This window comes from Canis aureus, chromosome 32, assembly GCF_053574225.1.
Source record: "Canis aureus isolate CA01 chromosome 32, VMU_Caureus_v.1.0, whole genome shotgun sequence".
Taxonomy (NCBI): domain Eukaryota; kingdom Metazoa; phylum Chordata; class Mammalia; order Carnivora; family Canidae; genus Canis; species Canis aureus.
Window position 1 is genome coordinate 37,390,773 of NC_135642.1, and position 19,121 is coordinate 37,409,893.

General features: G+C 50.5%; 1 protein-coding gene across 5 annotated transcripts in view; it reads left to right on the forward strand.

Moving 5' to 3' along the window:
• The window catches only part of CORO2B (coronin 2B), a 134,446-nt gene that overhangs the window by 32,880 nt on the left and 82,445 nt on the right, over positions 1-19,121 (forward strand). The window lies entirely within an intron of this gene.

A 19,121-nucleotide genomic window follows, 5' to 3' on the forward strand; every position in this document is an offset into this window, starting at 1 on the left:
CCCAGAGTCCCATCTCTCAGGGAACTTTTCATTTTCCTTATTCAAATGGCTTATCACCTTGCAGAGTGTGATACTCTACTCCCCAGTAGAAGGATTCCAGCTTCTGTGAGGCAGCTTTGGGAGGCCAATGTGCCATCAGGCTTATCCAGAATGTTCACATCTAGAAACAGAGCGACAGAGTGAAAATAGTCTTTAGACCATCCTGTCCCTTGACTCCAACAGAGATACCAACCAACACCCAGACATGTCAGGTAGCACCTTTCATTCGACACCCTGGAAGGGGCCAAGGAAAAACCCCGAGAGGGAGCACAAAAGAAGCATTTTGCACAAGGCTTTATTTGTGTTGGCAAAAAAATTGGGAAATATTCCACGTACATCCATGAACATTTCATGAACAACAACCAAGCTAAACCAACTGCGGTTCTTCAACACAAGGATATGCACCCCAGGCACTGAGTACAACTCATGGGGACAGTCTCTGTATAGACGTGTGTGTGCTCACCATGGTTCTATCTGTTCCACTGTATTCGTTTCTACATTGACTTTTAAAATTACAATATCTTTTTTAGATTATACAAGTGACATTTTCTCATTCTGGAAATTTGGAAAATCAGAACACCGTAAAGATGGAAATAAAATATCACCCTTTAGCCTACTCTCTCAGGGTACTACCCTTTGTATTTTAGGCTTTCTCCTTTCACTTAGATTTTTTTTTTCCTCTGAGTGTATGTGAGCTTATCCTACCCTGTGCATTTATTATTATGATATTGTATCGAGAGCATTCCTCCATGGTATTATTTACACCATATTTCATTGATTATAATATTTTTTTTACATTTTGTGATCCCTGAAATTGCAATTGTATTTTCAATTGATAGCATGTTGCAGTTAATGACTTCATTTTTTTTTCCTCTGAATAATATAAAGTAATGGTCAGTCCTAGAAGTGGTTGATTTAGATTTGATGAAATGTGGTATATCCTTTTTATGTTTGTGGAACAGTCTATCCTATAAACGTGAACATACTTGATTTTTTTAAGATTTTTTATTTATCATTTGAGAGAGAGCAAGAGAGAGCATGAACAGGTGGGGAGGGGCAGAGGCAGAGGGAGGAGCAGACCTCCCCCCATCCCTCCGCCGAGCACGGACCCCGATGTGGGGCTCGATCACAGGTCATGAGATCATGACCTGAGCCAAATGCAGACACTTAATGGACTGAGCCACCCAGGCGCCCCAACATAGTTGATTTTATCAACCTCTTATTATTGGACATTTAGGTGGGTCCAATTTTCGACTTTTAAGTAATATCCAATATGTGAAATGCATCCCATTGATCGTTGTTTATTGGGGTGGATTCTTAAGAATAGATACAATAAGACAAAATGAATGAAGATTTTAAAGGCTCTTGATGTCTTTTCCATATACATGTTGACAAGGACCAAAAGTGAATATAGAGGGATAAAGATAGGCATTGAATTTAGCAAGTTCTTATTTTCTATGCAGTTCTTTGTGTGCAGACATTGAAATGATGATCATAAGACCAAATCAGCAGTAACTCCACTTATTTATGGAGGTAGTGTGCAAGGAGGAGGAAGAGAGAATGGGAGAGAACTTAGGAGACTGAGAAATGCCCAGCACTGCAGGGGAGCCCTCAAATCCTGGAATGGATGATGGAGGAGGGAGTGCTCTGATCTGAGGTCTGGGGTGGGCAGGAGAGCTGTGGGGATGAGGGGAGGTCGTTTGGTTGGATTTTGCATACTGCTAATTTCTGGGAGCCAGGCTCTCCCACTAGCTGGAGCACAACATCTAGAAAGCCCATTAACGGAGTGGGGCCAGGAAACCCGGGTTCCAGCCGTGGCCTGCTGGTAACTTACTCTCTAGCTGCTGACCTTGAACACACATGACTTGTTTCCCCCTCCATAAATGAGGGAGTGGGATTGGATGATTTGGGGATTCCTCCAGTGTGTAGATCGATAGCTTGGGAGTGCCCAACATGTGGGGAGAGACAGATGGCAGCGCCTGGTTTATAACCCATCTCGGCCCTCCCCACCCCACTTGTTCCTTGGGGCCTAGAACAACTTCCTTGGCATCTCTTACCAAGGCAGAACAACAGAGCCATTAACCACCCCCGGGCCTGCACAGGGAATTGGCATGGCCGGGCTTAGCACAACATGGGACTCCCCTCCCTAACTGCACCAACACTGATGACTCCTCAGAGAAACCCATCCATCTTCTCTTCTTGCCCAGAATTTCCAGGAGAGGCCATGGGATTGACAAGACTCTAGTCCTGGCTCGTGTGCCGTGTCTTCCCTGGCTTTTCTGAAGCACAAGACAGACAGCCCCCGACCCCCACCCGCACCCCTGGAGTCATGAAAGAGTGAGAAATGGGATCAGAAATAGGATTTCGGTTCGGGCTGGTCTTTAAAGGCCATAAACATGGCATAAAGTGGCATAAACAAAATTGAAGTTGATTTCTCTCTTACATTGCATCTAGATAGAAGAATCTGGGCTGTTAAGGCGGCTCTCCTTTCCAGAGGGCTCGGGGCCCAGGTTCCTTCTGTCTTTTAGCTCTGTCATCTAAGATGGCTCACCCCATGTCCCTGTTTCTACCTAGGGGGAGGGGGAAGGGGGGGAAAGGACTCCCCCTTCCTTTACAGGAAGGTACCTGGAGTTGCCACTGTGGCACTATTGCTCATATCTTATTGACCAGAACTTTCATCACATGATTACACATTTGGCTGCAAAGATGGCTGGGAAATGTAGTCTTTTTCCCTGCTAAAAATTGAGACTCTCTTACTATAAGAATAGGACAGAACTGGGGTGGGGGTGGGGGTGCAGGTTGGGGGCGTAGTGAGCAAGCTCTGGGGAAAAAAAGAGATTTTAAAGCCTGGAGCTTCAGGGGCTCCAAATAGCTGCATGATGGCGGCAGCAGCAGCTTATTAAAATGGCTTACCAAATTGAGATTTATCAAAATAGATTGAAACTGGCTCTTCCCCTTCTCAAACTCCACACTCCTTCCCTCCTTTATCTCTATGCAGCAAATCTTGGAGGACTAGTCTTCAGTCCACTGGTGAGTGGCAAGGCGCTCCCTGAACGGGTTGAGAACAGATTCAGAATTGCCAGCTTTTTCTTGGATTCTTAAGAGCCAGGGAAGCCCAATTCCACAGATTTGTATTTTAACACACAACCAAAGACTGCTTACAAATATCCCCCTGTATGCGGGGCACCTGGGTGGCTCAGTGGTTGGGTGTCTGTCTTTGCCTCAGGTCGTGATCCTGGGGCCCTGGGATCGAGTCCCACATTGGGCTCCCCACAGGGATCCTGGTTCTCCCTCTGCCTGTGTCTCTTTCTCTGTGTCCGTCATGAATAAATAAATAAAATCTTTTAAAAACCCAACCAAATATCCTCCTGTATCAAACAAGGGTGATCAAACCATGGTATTTGTAAACCCATGTTGTTACATTTGCAGAGTTTATTGGGGCCTTGAAATCAGCATCCTACCAAGACCTTGGCAAGGTCCAGCTATTGACAGCTGGAACTCCCAGAAATCTCAGTAAGGTCTTTTAGCCTCAGTGTCATCTTGACCTGGCCCCAGTGTCCAATTGCTGCTTTCCCTGCTTTTTAATGATCAATTGCTGTAAGTTTAGCACCATCACTATTGATTTAGTTTGTGGTGGGTTGTGTAGTGAACTACCCGGGAGTGGTACTTATTTGCATATTTGAAACCTAGAATTTTTCATTAATTGCTGTGTTTTAAAGTGTCACCTGTGGACCACCAGTTTTGGGATCTTTTAGTTACATGTTAGAAAATGCAGATTTCTGGGCTCTCACCCAGACATCCTGAATCAGCATCTCTGGGAGCAGGCCCCAGAATAAACATCTCCATGCTGGTGAGAGCCTCTGAACACATTTTGAATGTGTTTCTTTGATGGTTCAAAGACGAATCTCATGGGCCCTTATTGCTAAAGCATCTATACATGTAAATTGCCCAATTCTGCTTATATGAGTTGGGCTGCATGTGGATTTATCCACTGAAGTACTTTGCAACAGAAAGGGTGCTGTTTTAGCACATAAAATTGTGCTTCTTTTAAGTGTAGATGATTCATAACTCCCCTCTCTTATTTTCTGTTATCCCCGCTTTGCTCTTCCACTGATATGTGGGCATGTTAATGTGAGGGGCCTCTGTGCCAGCCAAAATCAGAAACCATTGCCCGAGAAAGACCCCAAGAAGCACAGTGAACCCTGATGGATGGTAACACCTGATGGAGAAACTCTTTTAAAGAAGAAAACATGAAGACCAGGACAAAGAGGGGTGCTAGATGGCTCTTCGTAGGTCACAAGGGAGAAGTGGCTAAGCCTGTGAATTAAGATGGGGCTGGAGGCTGCACTTGAAGGCAGTTGGGAGGATTTCAGGACTCCCGGGGCTGTCTGGGGACTGCCTTCCTCTCCACCCTTGCACTGACTGTTGGGGGAAGGGCTGCTTCCAGGGCCCCAGCAGGCCCCAGCAGGCCCTTTATCCGCTGCCCTCAGCTCTGACTGGGGCATTGTGTCCTGGCTGTGTCCCTCACAGCCTCTTAGTGACGGGCCTGTTGTCCAAGATGGGCCCGCGGCTGGTCCGGGCCTGCGCCCATGTATTATGCATCAACAGCTCAGACAAAGCTTCTGTGTGTGGGAGCCCAGTAGGGTGGGGGCTTGGCCCCCCACAGAGTCCTGTTTACCAGGCACTGGATGCCCAGAGGGTGGGATGGTGGTGGGTGCTGTGTACAGGAGGTGGGATCTGCAGAGAGGAGAGAGGTGTGGCATCATGGATGGCAGTACAGGCCTTCCTGGCTGCAGCAGGAGGGATGGCCTCCTTCTAGTTCAGGCCAGCAGGGAAACCATCCCTCCACCACCAGGGTCCCAGGCCTGCTGTGTATACACTGCTAGGTCATTAACAGAGGCGGTCCGGCTAACCCTGGCCCAACTAGCCAGTAATTTCCTGGGGTACCTGTGGTGTGGCCTGAGGGCATTGGCATCCAGGAGGCAGGACTAATGCCAACCTTCCTAATCAGAGCGGCTAGAGAATCAGTCATTCCCCCTGGGTGGGGAGCCTTCTTGAGGGGGTCAGGCAGGTTTCGCTCCTCTCCGTATCATGAACTCAGGGCCCTAGTGCATGGCAACAACGCAGTAGGTGTTTGTGGACTAAGAAAGGGTTTTTGAGCTTTCATGGTGGACTCAAGGGTTCAGGCTCAGAGGAAAAACAGAGGGAAGATGCGTAGCCCTCCTTTATATGCTGACCTAGCCTGATGGAAGACATAAACCCGACCTAGATGAGGAGGGAGATGGCATTTTCTTTCTTTTTACAGATTTACTTATTTCTTTAAGAGGGGGAGGGGCAGAGGGCGAGGGAGAGAGTCTTAAGCAGACTCTGTGCTGAGCACGGAGCCCGACAGGGGCTCAGTCTCACGACCCTGGGATCAGGACCTGAGCCACAACCAAGAGGCAGATGCTTCACCGCCTGCACCACTGAGAGCCAGACCCGCCGGGGGGTTAACACACAGGGTTCGCTCCCTCCTGTGGGGCCCTGTCCAGAGAGACCTGTTCTCCATTCTGTGCTGGAAGGACCCCTCATCCGCTGCCCACAGCTCTGACTGCAGCGCATCGCCTTGTGCCTCAGACCGGTTGAACTGGGCTTGGTTAGGGACCGTCCCCTGGCCGAGACTGCTCAAGGGCGACTCTACAACTTGCGCATTGGTAGCACACAGTGCCATGATGGGCATACCTGGGTTGCTGCTGGGGACATGACTAATCAGAATGAGCTCAGAAGCCTTTTCAAAATAAGACATGCCCCTCTTCTCTACCACCCAGATGCTGATGTACATTTATAAGGGGGAGGAGGGTTACAAATCTTGGGCAGGATGTATAAAGCTTGAAAAAGCTTCCCTTTTGTCCTAGTTCCTCCTCAGACAGGTATTTAGCCTTATTTTTAGTGTTATTTATAGATTTTCGAATTTGACTGTGACTCCAACAAAAGAACAAGGCTTTTGCTCAAGGTCACCCAGCGCCCAAGGGGGGCTTGCTGCCTGGCCCGCTGGCCTCTCTGCTATGCCTCACTCCCTTAGAAGCAGGTGTTGCCCTGGATCCAGATTCAAACCTCCAGCTGGAAGCCGTGGGCAATTGGGTGAGTCTCCCAGGCCGTGGCTGGGATGATTGTGACGAGCTGCAAGCGTGGCCGGTCAGCACGTGGGCCAGAACACACGCAGGGAAGCCCATGCTCCGGCGTCTGTGCGATTCCCGTGTGTCAGGGCCTGGCACTACCCAGGGCCCAAGGTCTGGGTCTTGTCTCCTGGGCACTGGTGGCGGTGTCATGGGCACACGCAGGGAACAATTACAGTTTGCTGACGTGCATTGAGTTCTGGAACCAAACACACAGGCCGGCTATTTCCAATTGCATGGATCTGAGAAGGCTTTTGGGACGGGGGTTTGAAAGGAGGATCGGGAGAGGCCAGCCTGAGGGGAGAGTGCCGTGCGTGTGTGCATGTGAGTGTGTATATGCTTCTCTGTAGATGTGTGTGCATGTGTGCACGTGCGTGTGCGTGCATGCACATGTGCAGAAGTGTGTGCTGTGTGCATGCGTGCGTGTTCATTCACAGCAAATTCTGCGATCCCAGATGACAGATGACTGGATGACTGGCCCATCTTGTTGATGGACAAAGACGGAAGAGATAAAGAAATAGGATCGAATCCTTGAGGGATGATTGAGTGTTGGGCTGGGGAGGGTGGACGTTATTCTCCTGGTGGAGGGATATTGAAAGTGTCAGAGCAGAAGATATGGTCAGAGGTGTTGTATTTTTGCTTGGAAGAACTCTCCAAGGGTGAAATAAAGGGTGTCAGGGAGAGGGGAAGGGAAGGGACGAGCATATGCACACAGTTACTTAACTTACCTTCTCCTTTGGATGTGGAGAGCTGTAACCATGGTTACCAGATGAGGCTCCAGGGCTCTGAGGGGTTAGGAAAACCGCCCAGGAATCATTGGGACTGAGTCACATCTGGCCTGTGCTTCCCCACGACATCAGCTCCCTCCCGTTCTGCAAAGCAGCACAGGTGGCCCCGGGGAAGTGGCATCAGAAATGGGGACAGAGGGGGAGGAGAGGCATGTCGGCCACTGTGACCTCTTGTCTCTGCAGGTCCTGGAGCTGGGCCCGACACCACCTCTCAGTCTTGAAAGGGACCTTTCATGCTTTTCCAGACCCTTTCTCCCGTCTAATGGGGTATTTGGCCTCTCTTCTCTCTTGGTCTTGGAACCAAGGGACTTGGTTCTAGTCCCAGTTCTGCCACTAGCCTGCTGTGTGACCTTGAGCGAGTCACTTGCCCTCACTGGGCCTCCACGTTGCCACCTATGGAATGAAGAGCGGCGTGCATGCATGTCGGGGGGGGGGGGGGCTGCGTGTATATGGGTGACAGTGTGCGCTTGCATGCGTTCCTTCTCAGCTGGACCAGATGCACTTTAGGCCTTTCCACACTGTGTTCCCTCCCCATGGGGTCGGCGATGCTGGCATCATCACTCCCATCTTCTAGAAGATGATAGTGGAGTCTTGGGAGAGGATCCTCAGTAAGTGGGGACTAAGCCATACTGTTCTTTTCCACCCACACCCGACAGCCTCAATTCGGAAATCCATCCCGGGGTGATCACCATCCTGCTGGTGGGTCCTGTGGCTGAACACGGGGGTTTATACTTGAACCTCAGGTGCCTGGGTTGCCCTAGTAAATATGCTATTCTGAATTACTGGATTTTCAGTTCACTTCAGTAATCTTTATTGAGAGGCACCTGGGTGGCTCAGTCGGTTAAGCGTCTGTCTTCGGCTCAGGTCATGATCCCAGGGTCCCAGGATGGAGCCCTACATTGAGACTTTTTGCTCAGTGGGGAACCTGCTTCTCCCTCTCCCTCTACCACTCCCCCTGCTTGTGCTCTCTCTCTCAAATAAATAAATGAAATCTTTAAAATAATAATAATATTTATTGAAAAACAAAAACAAACAGAATAATGTTAATTGAGTATCTACTACGTGCCAGGCTCTGTGCTAAGTACGGGGACAGGAGTGAACCTGGCTTGCTCCCTGGCCTCTGGGAACCCACAATGAGTGCTGTAGCATCCAGACATTTTTGGGCTATGACTCGTAGATGGAGAATCACTTTATGTTGTGACCACGAGTTCACACACGCACATGCACACACAGATATATATTATATATACCAAACCGAAGCAAGAGGCAGGCCATGTACTCTGATGTTTTTTGATCTTTTCTACTCTGTCTCATTTTTTTTTTTCACTGCTGGTAACATCCTACCACTTTGATTTCATGGTCTGCTGGTAGGAGGTGACCTTCCGGGGTGAGAAACATGGATTGAGTGTTGCGTATAGTGCGCATACGGTATTGCATGTAAATTAGGTGCTGTGGGAAAAGAGAACAAGGATGGGTTCTTTTGATTGGAAAAATCAAGGAAGGCCCCCAGTTTGAATGGCACTTGAGCGAGGTCTGGATGAATGATGGGATTTCAGTCAACAGAGAAAGGGGAAAGCCAGCTGGGCCGCAGCAACAGCCCAAGCACAGGCCAGGAGACAGGAGTGCACCAGTGCACAGCTCACACTGAAGCACCTGGCAGGCACTTTGCCTGGCTTTACCACACTCAGTTCTCATAATAAGTCTAGGAGACAAGAACTCTCTATACCTTCATGTCATGGATGAGGAAATTGAGACTCAAATAAGTACTGGAACACATGGCTACTAAGCAGTGGAACCCAGCTTTGAACTCAGGCAGTTCTAAATATGAAGTTCCTAAAGATATGACCCTGCAGATATATGGGGGCTAATTCATGGGGATGCTTGAATACAAGCCTGAGAATGTTTCATTTCATTCTAGAGGGAAGAGAAAAAAAAATTAAACGTTTTCCAAAAGGGAAAGTGATATGATCAAAGCTTTATTTGTGGGAAGACCACGAGCATAGGAGATGGGCTCAAGGAAAGACAGGGACAAGGGTCATGAGACAGGAGCAGCATCTTCCTGTTCAGGTCAGCAGCTCCTTATGTCATTATGTCATATTATGTCATATTTATCTCAGTGTAGTTAAGGTACATGGCTCATATATCACAGAAAAGGAGAATAAATCATGTTTCCCTTTTTACTTTGGCTGCTAGGAAGCTCAGAGTTCCAATCCATGGTGCTCTTCCATGGAGCATTCCAAGGGCTCCAGTGAGCCTTTTATGTATTCGTTTTGCCTTGTCTTAATTCTCTTACTCTCACTTTCATCACCACTTGATTTTTCACCCTACTGTAACGTATGCATTTTGGTATGCCTTAAAGCAGTCCTTCAATGAAATAAAAAGAAAACACAGGTGTAATCAGAGAGGTGTTTTGGTTTTGGGGGTTTTTTGGTTTTTTTTTTTTTGGTCTTTGGCTTTGATTTTTGGTTTTTGGTTTGGTTTGGTTTTTGTTTTTGAGACAAGATTGGAAGCTTCTGGAGAGTAGGGACTGGCTTACCAGCTCCTGGATCCCAGAGCTGGGTGCCAGGTGAGTGCATCAGGTTGCTGTACGCTTTGGGCTCTCAGAGGTGAGAGGGGCCCGAAGGCGCCTTTCTCCCTCTGTTTCTCAAGTACTGACATGAACCACCAGCGATGTACAAGATGTTTCCACTAGGGCCCTGATGAATGTGGTTTGGTTTAATCATCACCTATTTATTTAATGTGTATTAGAAAAACACCTCGAATCATTTCCATCATGAATAAAATAACTTAAAATGAGGCTAAGCAGATACTTAAATTTCTCAACTTTAAGGGTCAAAGTAAACAATATTCTTTATTAATCATTTAAAAATTTTTAAGTGATCTCTACACCCAACGTGGGGCTTGAACACACAACCCCAAGATCAAGCTTGAGCAGGCCAGGCGCCCCTAAACAAAATTATCTTTTTTTTTTTTAATTCTTAAATAAATACGGTTTAGGTGATTTCTAGAGATGGCAAAACAGCGTTGGCAGTGGTACATAAAATCAGGAAGTCTGGCATAATATCAGGAAGTTTGGTGAACATGGATTCATTTTAACCCCTCATCTAACAAATGACCAAACAGAAGCCCAGAAAACCCTCATCCTGGGATCCTATAGGAGTGAAGAGAGGCTTCCCCTTCTCATCAGGCCCCACACCGTGTGCTGAACCATTTTTATGTTTCCAGAATGCCTTCTGTCTTCTACTTACTTACTCCTTTTACCCCAGCCCTACAGGGCAGACAGAGCAGGAGTTATAGTTTCTCCCATTTTGTGGATGAACAAATTGAGCCCCAGCACGAGGAGGGGCCTGCCGTCACCCAGCCAGCTTTGGGGGGACCGGAGTTAGAATAGTTCTGGGCCTTCCCACCGTGTGTCAGGCACAGCCGGGTGGGGAGCCAGCTTCTGTGTTGAAATCCCCCAACCAATGGTAGAAAGTCGACCAGGGTGAAGACAAGCAGTCCCCTGGCCTGTCTCCCCCGGGAGCAGCCCGAGCCATACCTCACTGCAGAGTCCACCCTGCTCCACTTACGGGAAGGTACTGCTTTCCAGAGGATGTCCCCGCTTGCTCACTGGTGGGCTTGGTGGCTCTGCTCAGTGTGGACAGATGACCAAGGGGCAGTGAGTGCACCCTGCTGTGACCACCGCAGGCACGCGCCCTGTGTGGGACCCCCTGGCCACGAGTAACGAGACCACAGCATTTATTGGCCGTCTTTGCCTTGCTAGGCCCTGTGCTCACAGACGGACGCTCACGTTGAATGAGACACTGCCCTGGTCCCTGGAGACTCAGTCTCGGGAGGGAGGCACACGTGCACATTGCCAGAGAACCATGCAGTAAGTGCTGCAGTGGAGGAGTGCACCAAGTGTTACGGAGGGGGGCCCAGCCCTGCCTCCCCGGGAGCAGAGAGGCTCCGCAGAGCAGGAGTCATCCAAACTGACCCGTGCCCTTGGGCAGGGCTTGCCAGGAGCAGAGGAGAAGGCACTCCCAACCAGGGGCCAGCCTGAGCAAAGGCCCAGAGGCGACCGGGAAGGGTCCTGTTTGGCTGGGGTACCCTGCAGAGGGAGGCCGGAGTGGAGACCAGCGACAAAGGGGAGTTGGACGCATTTGGAAGCTGGGGCCCACAGGAACCCATGAGTGGCCAGTGACACTCGCTTGCGTGGACCTGGAGACCAGCACCAGTGCAGTTGAGGTGAGAATGGCTGGGCTGGAAGCAGCCTTTAGGAGAATTCAGTGAGACCTCAAGTAAGTCCTCCTCTGGCTCGTAGTGAGTGCTCAGTATGTGAGGTGCTACCGTGGCCAGTGATGATGGCGGTGACTACTCAGTGGGTGGCTGTGTATGTACAGTGTGTCCCAGTGTGGACTTGAGTGTGTTTTTGAGACGGTCCATCTGGGTGGAGCACGGCACCACAGTGTGAGAATGCAAGCGCTGGTTTTACACGCACTTGAGTGTGAGTCGACGTAGACAACATTTGGCTGAGGCTGCTGGTGGCTGGAAGGATGGGATGCGTGAGCCTGTCATTCTCTCTGGGTTGGAAAGGACCCTTGAGGTGTCATCCAGTTCGACGTGACCCTCATGTGGGAGTCCCATCTCCGACACCTGTGCCAAAGGGCCTTCCAATTTCATCAATTGCCTCCAGCGATGGGGAACTCACCCCTTGCAAATAATCCATTCTGTCATTGGACATCACTGGCTATTCGTTAGAAGCAAAAGCATCACCCCTGTGGAGTACCTGCCGAGTCACAAGATGCATCCCCATCTTTCTCTCCTTCTTCCCTTCCTTCCTTCCTTTTTTCATAGATATTTGCTGAGCACCTACTATTGCCAAGCACTGTTCTAAATCCTGGAAGGGCATCAGGGAAACAAGGCAGACACAGGCTTTGTCCTCACGGAGTTTACAATTTTGTTTACCTTATCTCCCAGTATCTCTGGACCTAGACATGGTGAGATTAGAATTGTACCCATTTAACGGATGGGGAAACTGAAGATGGCAGTGGCGATGGAGACAGCAAAGATGATAGAGGTCTGGAATGTGTCAGGGGCTTTATATACTTTATGGACTCTAATCTTCGCATCAGCCTTCTGGGGTGAGCACTCTTAATATCATCCCTATGTCATACTTAAAAGAAACGGGCTTTAAGAAGCTGAGGCTAGAAACCGCATGCCCGGGGTCACACAGCCAGGAGGCGGCCCACCTGTCCTGCCTATGGAAAGAAGGCCTGACACTTGCCAGAGCAGCAGAGCTGAGCCCCCGAACTGAAGCAGCTGGACTGAGACCCCAGGCCCTTTGCACACCATTGGAAGATCATTCAGGAACCCTGGCAGCCTCCACTGTGAGCAAGCTCCCCACCCACTGCCGTGTTCCCCCCGCCCTGCTTCACCCCAAGGGGACAGAAGTGGTGAGATCAGCCTCTCCCAGCAGTGGCGTATATGCACTGAAGCCATTCCTCATGATGTCCAAGAGTCATCACGGGCAGTGGGATGGACTCTGGATGGGGGCAAGGAGGGGGTTGGATGCCAAGGGCAGCCTGCAGATTCCTTTGCTCCAGAAATCCCTCTGGGCTTCTCCATCCTGAGCCTGGGAGCCTGGAGCACAGATTCCAGCAGCCCCTATGCGGTGGGGCACAAGGAGTGCAAACGGGCTTCTCAGTGGCCGATGACTCCTCCCTCTGTGCCCACCCCCTTCCTCAGCTCGGCCTCCAGTAAGGCAGGAGAGATGGACCCATGGACCTGGTCTCCGGTCCTGCCCCGGCTGCATCTTAGATGGTGACCTCCCCTCGCTCTCTGACTCTGTTATCTCATCCGATAAATGGGGATTAAGGAAGCCAGCTGCCTGGTTTAGATCAAGTAATCCCTGTCACGGCGCGCTGTAAGCCTGAAGCACCGTACCAAGGTTACACAGAATCACCAATGAACACAATCACCAGCATGAATAGTAATGGGGATGCACAGATCATCAGAATCTTTCAAAGGTACCATTCGCAGTGTTTTCCCCAGCCCGGACTCTTTAGGAACCACAGTCTCCAGGGCCCGAGCCCATAGACTGCATATCTCAAATATATAGTGTTACATTGGAATCACTCGAGAGGCCTTTTTTTTTTTTTAAAGATTTTATTTTATTTATTTGATAGAGCGAGAGTATACAGGCAGGGGGAGCGGCAGGCAGAAGGAGAGGGGAAAGCAGGCTCCCCACTGAGCAGGGAGTCCCGACGACGACATGGGGCTCGATCCCAGGACCCTGGGATCATGACCTGAGCTGAAGGCAGACACTTAAATGACTGAGCCACCCAGGTGCCCCTCAAGGGGCTTTTTAAACATCAGACTAGTAGGTTCCTGGGTCTGCCCCAGAGATTCTAATTCGGTGCACCTGGGGGGTAGAGGGCTGGTGGGGGGGCGGGTCTCTGTTTCTCCTACAGTGTTAGTGGTTGAAGGTCACACCTGCCCAGAGTGGGGGGCACCACAGGACAAGTGGCGATGCCTAAGGACACTTCCTCTGTGCTACACTAACCAAGGCTGCTCTCAGGGGGTGTCCAGAGTCCAGAGCATGCCACTGCTTGTGTAAAGGGACCTGGGTCTCTTCGGTACACCACCCAGGGCTTAGGAATCTCTAAACTTGAAGTGTTTTCATAGTTTCTTGTGTGCAACTTAATGTATCAAGAACCAGGACAGAAATGTCTTCGAGTAATTTTTTTAAAAGTTGGGTGCAGGGACGCCTGGGTGGCTCAGCGATTTAGCACCTGCCTTCAGCCCAGGGTGTGATCCTGGAGACCCGGGATCGAGTCCCACGTCGGGCTCTCTGCATGGAGCCTGCTTCTCCCTCTGCCTGTGTCTCTGTGTCTCTCATGAATAAATAAATAAATAATCTTTTGGAAAAAAAAAGAATAAAAGTTGGGTGCATCAAGGTACGATTTCTATGCAATAAAAATCATCCTATACAGTGTACAGTGCCACGTATTTCAACAATGTCATACGGAGTGTGGCCGCTAGCAGCTATGACATGGGACGTTTCCATTGCCCCCTCCCCCAAACTCCGTCCTGCTGCTTTGTAGTCAGCCCCTTTTCCCACTTGCCACGGATCTGTGTTCTATCTTTATCATTTTGCCTTTTCCAGAATATCATATAAATGCAGTGTTTGTGTCTGGCTTGCTTGGCTCAGCATCACGTATTTGAGATTCATCCCTTCTTATCGCCGGGTAGGACTCCATTGTACGGATGGGCCACGATCCATCTTCCCGGGGTAATTTAATTGTCCCTAGCTTTCGTCCGGAAATGCTATCCAGCCAGAGATACAATTTGTTTGGTTCACATGCAGACCTTTCTGCTCTGGCTGCTTCAACAGTCAAAGTAGACTCATTCTTAAATTAGTTCCTACCTGCCTCTTTTGGAGAACATAGTTCCAGTGCGTACAAGAGTTACAAGAATCGTAATGAGGGGTGGCTGGGGAATAATTAGTGCACCCCGCTTCCCTTCTGAAGGAGCAGCAGTGGGAATGAGGACTCAGAGTCGGCCAGATCTTCTGATTTCTGTTTTTTGTTTTTTTTTTAAGAAAAGGAGTCTGAATTTTTATATGAAGTATCTTGATTTTTTAAAAAATATTGGCAAGTAATTCAGAACGGTTTTAATCGCTATGCCCTTAAGCCCCACATCTGCAGGCCAGATTGAATCTGTAGGTCTCTGTCTTGTGGCCTGTGGCTTTTGCTTGTGCTAAGGCTAGGGATGCAAAGAGAAAGAATTTTTGTCTCCGAGCTGATCATATGCCAGTGGGAGAACCCAGACTTGCCGAGCGGTAATCATACACTGGGATAAGGTCCCCTGAGCCATGTAAAAAGATCTTTTGAGAAGATAGCATTTTGTACCCAGTACTCAGGACTGTCAGGAAAGACTCCCCACCCAAAGTGACCTTGAAGTGGGCCTTGATGAACGAGTAGGAGTTTGCCCATAGAGGGGACATGCCATTTGGAAGGGTCGGCCTGGGCCAGGGCTGTGGGCGCAGAGGAAGCTGGACCCTGCAGAGAATGGCAGGTCAGCAGGTGCGAGTGAGCGCTTTGGGCACTGTGGTTGATTTATTCTGAATTTCTTTCATGGACTTGACCCTGAAATATTGGTTTTGCAAATCAGGAAGTCGGCACTGCCCCAGATTGTTTTGCTCTTGTAACACATTCCACCAAAGACCCGACTGTCCACTGTCCCGGAAGTCTTGCCACGTCGTTTGATGGACAAGTTGTGGCGCCGTGTCCAACAGCTCGCCCCTTTCCCTCAGAGGCCCAGGGCCCTGGGGCTTTCTGGCCCTTTCTTCCAGATGTGCTTGGAGGCCCAAAGCCAGCTCCCAGGAGGGACTAAAGACCAAATTGCACAAAAATGGAAATAGCTGAGAAATGGCGCCAGTGGCCAGGGAGTTGGAAGGATGGTCACTAAGTCCTAAGGTTGGAGACACGGCGGGGGAACGCTCAGCGCCCTCACGTTCATATTCTGAGGCCGCTCTGGCGCCAGGTGTGAGGCAGCACGACCCTGGGCTTCCCCTGACATGTGGAGTGTGGTGTGGGCTGTGGGGGACATGGGCAGGAAGTGGGCAGGAGGGAGAGGGGCCTAGTCAGACCCCAGCGGGGCCCCGCCTCAGAGGATGACGGGTGCTGGTGAAGGAAGGGTGGCCCTCCTCCGGGTGACACAGAGCCTCTGTGGCTGCGGGGAAGGAGTGGCACCGTCCCCCCTCGCCCTCCACATCCACCTGGGCCCTCGCGTGGTTCACCTCCCGCAACTCTGGCATCTCAGTGGTTGCTCTGTACTGACGAGATCACAGCAAAGAGAGGCCTGAGGTGGGCGGCAGCGGTGTGCCACTCGTTCACTTAACCACTCAGCAAGTGTTTGTGAAGCTTCCAGGGTCCCTAAGGCCACCAGGGGATGCCACCATTCCAGGCCTGCTCCTTGCTCTGCAGAAGCCTACAGTCGGAGAGACCCTGGCCTCGCTGGGCTGGGGCTCTAACACAAAGTAGGCATAATACGGGCAGGACTAGGCTAGAAACATAAGGTGTTCTGAAGGCACAGGCAAGGAAGGCGTTGATCTGCCCAGGTGACCTAGAAAGACTTCCGGGAGGAAGTGGCCTTGGGATCTTTTTAGGCAGCTCAGTTATCATCTGCCGAGTTGAACTTTGCAGGGGCAGCCTGGTCCCCTTCATCTGCTTCCCTAGCGCTGTTTACCTCCAGCCTCCCCCGCAGTGCAGCCAACTTGATTCGCCGTGTGTCGGATGTACTGCGGGTTCTAGGGGGCTCTGGGCCTTATTCAGCCTCCCCTTGGTACCCGCAGTGTCTCTCCCTGCCCCCAAACTGGAAACCCTGCAAGTGACCTTCTAGAAAGAGTGCCGAGACTCCTGCCCACCACCTGCAGGGTGCAGCAACATCAGCACTGGAGGGAGGGAGAAAGGGCGAGAAGGGGCCCCTTGATTTCCGTGGGCGCTTTCATGTACCAACCAGTGGTCAACATTCCGCAATAGCAGTACATTAACGTGATGACCAATATTGAGGGCTTTCTGCGCACCAAGCATGTTGCATGCAGTATCTTACTTAATTCTCACGACAGCCACCACCAAGCCCTATGACTTGCTTGTTGAGCATACACCCAGTGGAGCTGGAAGGCTTGGGTTCAAATCTCTCCTCCACCTCCTCCCATCTGGGACCTTGGGCAAGTTACCGAACCTCTGTGCCCCAGTCTCCTCCCCTGTAATGAGAGGAAGTTTATGGCATCTACGACAGCCCTCAGTTGCTATGAGGATTAAATTAATATTTGCAAAATTCTTAGAATGGTGCCTAACACATAGCAGGTACGACACTGTGTCAAATACCTTACACATGAGTTCCGCTGCTTTGCCCAACTTGGATACAAAGAACCAAGAACAGCTGAATCAAGGGACGTTATAGCAGCTAAGCGTATTGAGCACATAGTGCATGCCGGGTAAGGTCAGGAGCATTCTACACGCATTTTCTCACTTAATCCTCTTGTGGTTTGAGGAAGCACCACTGATAGCTTGTGACAGTAGCTGGTTAGTGGTAGAGAAAGACCTCCACCCGGGGTGGGATGAGAACACGGGAGGGTAGGACCCCGCATGTCTCCCAGGAGGGCTGTGTGGTCCCCCTCCCATCGGGGCAAGGAGGCATGGATTGTAATCGGGGGCCACAGAGGTGCTATGACATTAACTAGCCTTCGCAGGTAAGAGCCCAGGGAGTGAGACCTACCGGGAGGTGCTGGGTGAGCCGTGGGATTGTGCTGGGGAATACTAAGTAGGTCTTGACGTTTTGTGAAGTTGTTGCCTCCTAAGGTGGTCTGGCCCACATCGGAAGTTCTGGAGTAGTCAATGTCTGAGAATAGCATTTAGGTCAGAAACACAGGAGGGTAATTGGAAAGGCTCCATGCATGGCCACCATGTACAGTTGTGCACGTTGTGCCTTGCACAAGGGCACCTGGCAGAGGAGCCGGTCCAGTTCATGTTTCACTCACCAAGCTGTGGGCTCTGATCTAGGTCCGCAGCTGCCTAGAGGAAGGAGCACCGTTTTCTATTTTTGCAAAAGTGTCCTATGGACTGGGATGGTCTTGACTCCATGGGAGGGGTGAGTAGAGAGATTTTATCTGCAGAGATGAGCCCGGGACCATGTTGATGGAAGGCTGAGCATCGAGCAACCTCTAGGGCTTCCTGACGTGCTCATGAAGGGGATGGGGACCAGCAGAAGTGTCAGTGACCAGAGCAGCCCCTGTGGGAACAGATCGGGAAGGTTTGGCTGCAACTGAAGAAGATGCTAACCCTGTGACGCTCACCCCAACTCACTGCGGAGTCAGGAAGGTTAGGCTCTCTTGAGCCAAGAGTGTGTGTGTGTGTGTGTGTGTGTGTGTGTGTGTGTGTCATGTGTGTCACTACCATGAGAGAAAGGAAAAAGAGTACTTCAAAATGCACAAATCCCAACGGACAGTGGGAAGGTATCTACCAGAGACACCGCCACCCTTTTGGAGCTGCCTGGTGACCATGTTTTGTCACCTGCTTTGCCATAGTGTTAGAAGGGAGATGGAAGGGTGCTGGTGTTTGTTTGCTCATCGCCCACCAGGGCCGTGCCAGATGTTTTATACACATGACTTCATTTCCCCTCCACCCCTCTTCCTCATGATTTGTGCAGCAATGACAACTTCCAGTGGAATTAAAAAAAGGGGGGGTGAAGGGGATCTCCTTTCAAGACTTCACAGCTTGCTGGACTTTGGACGTGCCGTGCGGGTTTGGCTGTATAGCAATAGGCAGCATGAATCAGACTCTTGTTCCCCGCCCCCCACCACGATCATCGCTGTTACCATCCCCCTCACCACCACCACCATCCATGCGACTTTTCCAGCAAGCACACAGGAAGAAGAGGCAGATGCCTCAGCCTACCCCAAGGAACTCTGCTGGGAGAGGAGAGAAAACCTGGAAGGGGAATGGAGGTTCTCTTCGCCCTGTAGTGGAGGCCTGGGCTGGGTGGTGTCCGGGGCCCCCTCAATCTCTGGGTTTCTTGACCGTGGGGGCAGAGCCTCTGAGACATAGAGACCTCATGGAGACAGGACTTAGGCTATGTCCAAAGACTCAGACATCTGTTACCCCCTGCCCTTTCTTCTATCCACTGGGATGCTTTGGGCTGCAAGTAGCAAAAAAGATCAACCAAGAATGACTCAAGCTGTAGGCATGTTTCTGTTTTATCAAAAAAGAGGCCTAGAGAGAAGAGGACCAGTAACCAAATAGGGACTGCAACAAGGCAATGCTCCCGGTGCTCAGGGAGGCTGAGTCCCAGGGACTGGGTGGTCAGGGGCCCACTGGGGCCAATTCATTAACGTCTTGAAGCCAGCACCCCACAGTGGAGAAAGTCCTGACGCGCCTGCACGAGGAGAGCCCCTTCTCTTAAGCTGCCAAAGATGACTGTTGGCCCTTCTCGTTGCCGGAGTGGGTACTCCGTTGATTGCTAGAAATAGACTGTGTTGCTGTCGGTAATAGGAGGCAAGAGAGTGACCAGCAGGCAGGCTTCAGTCTCCCAGGGGCAACCCCATGACCAGGCATCGGAAGCCTGGAATGATGTTTCCGATCTGCAAGTGCACGGA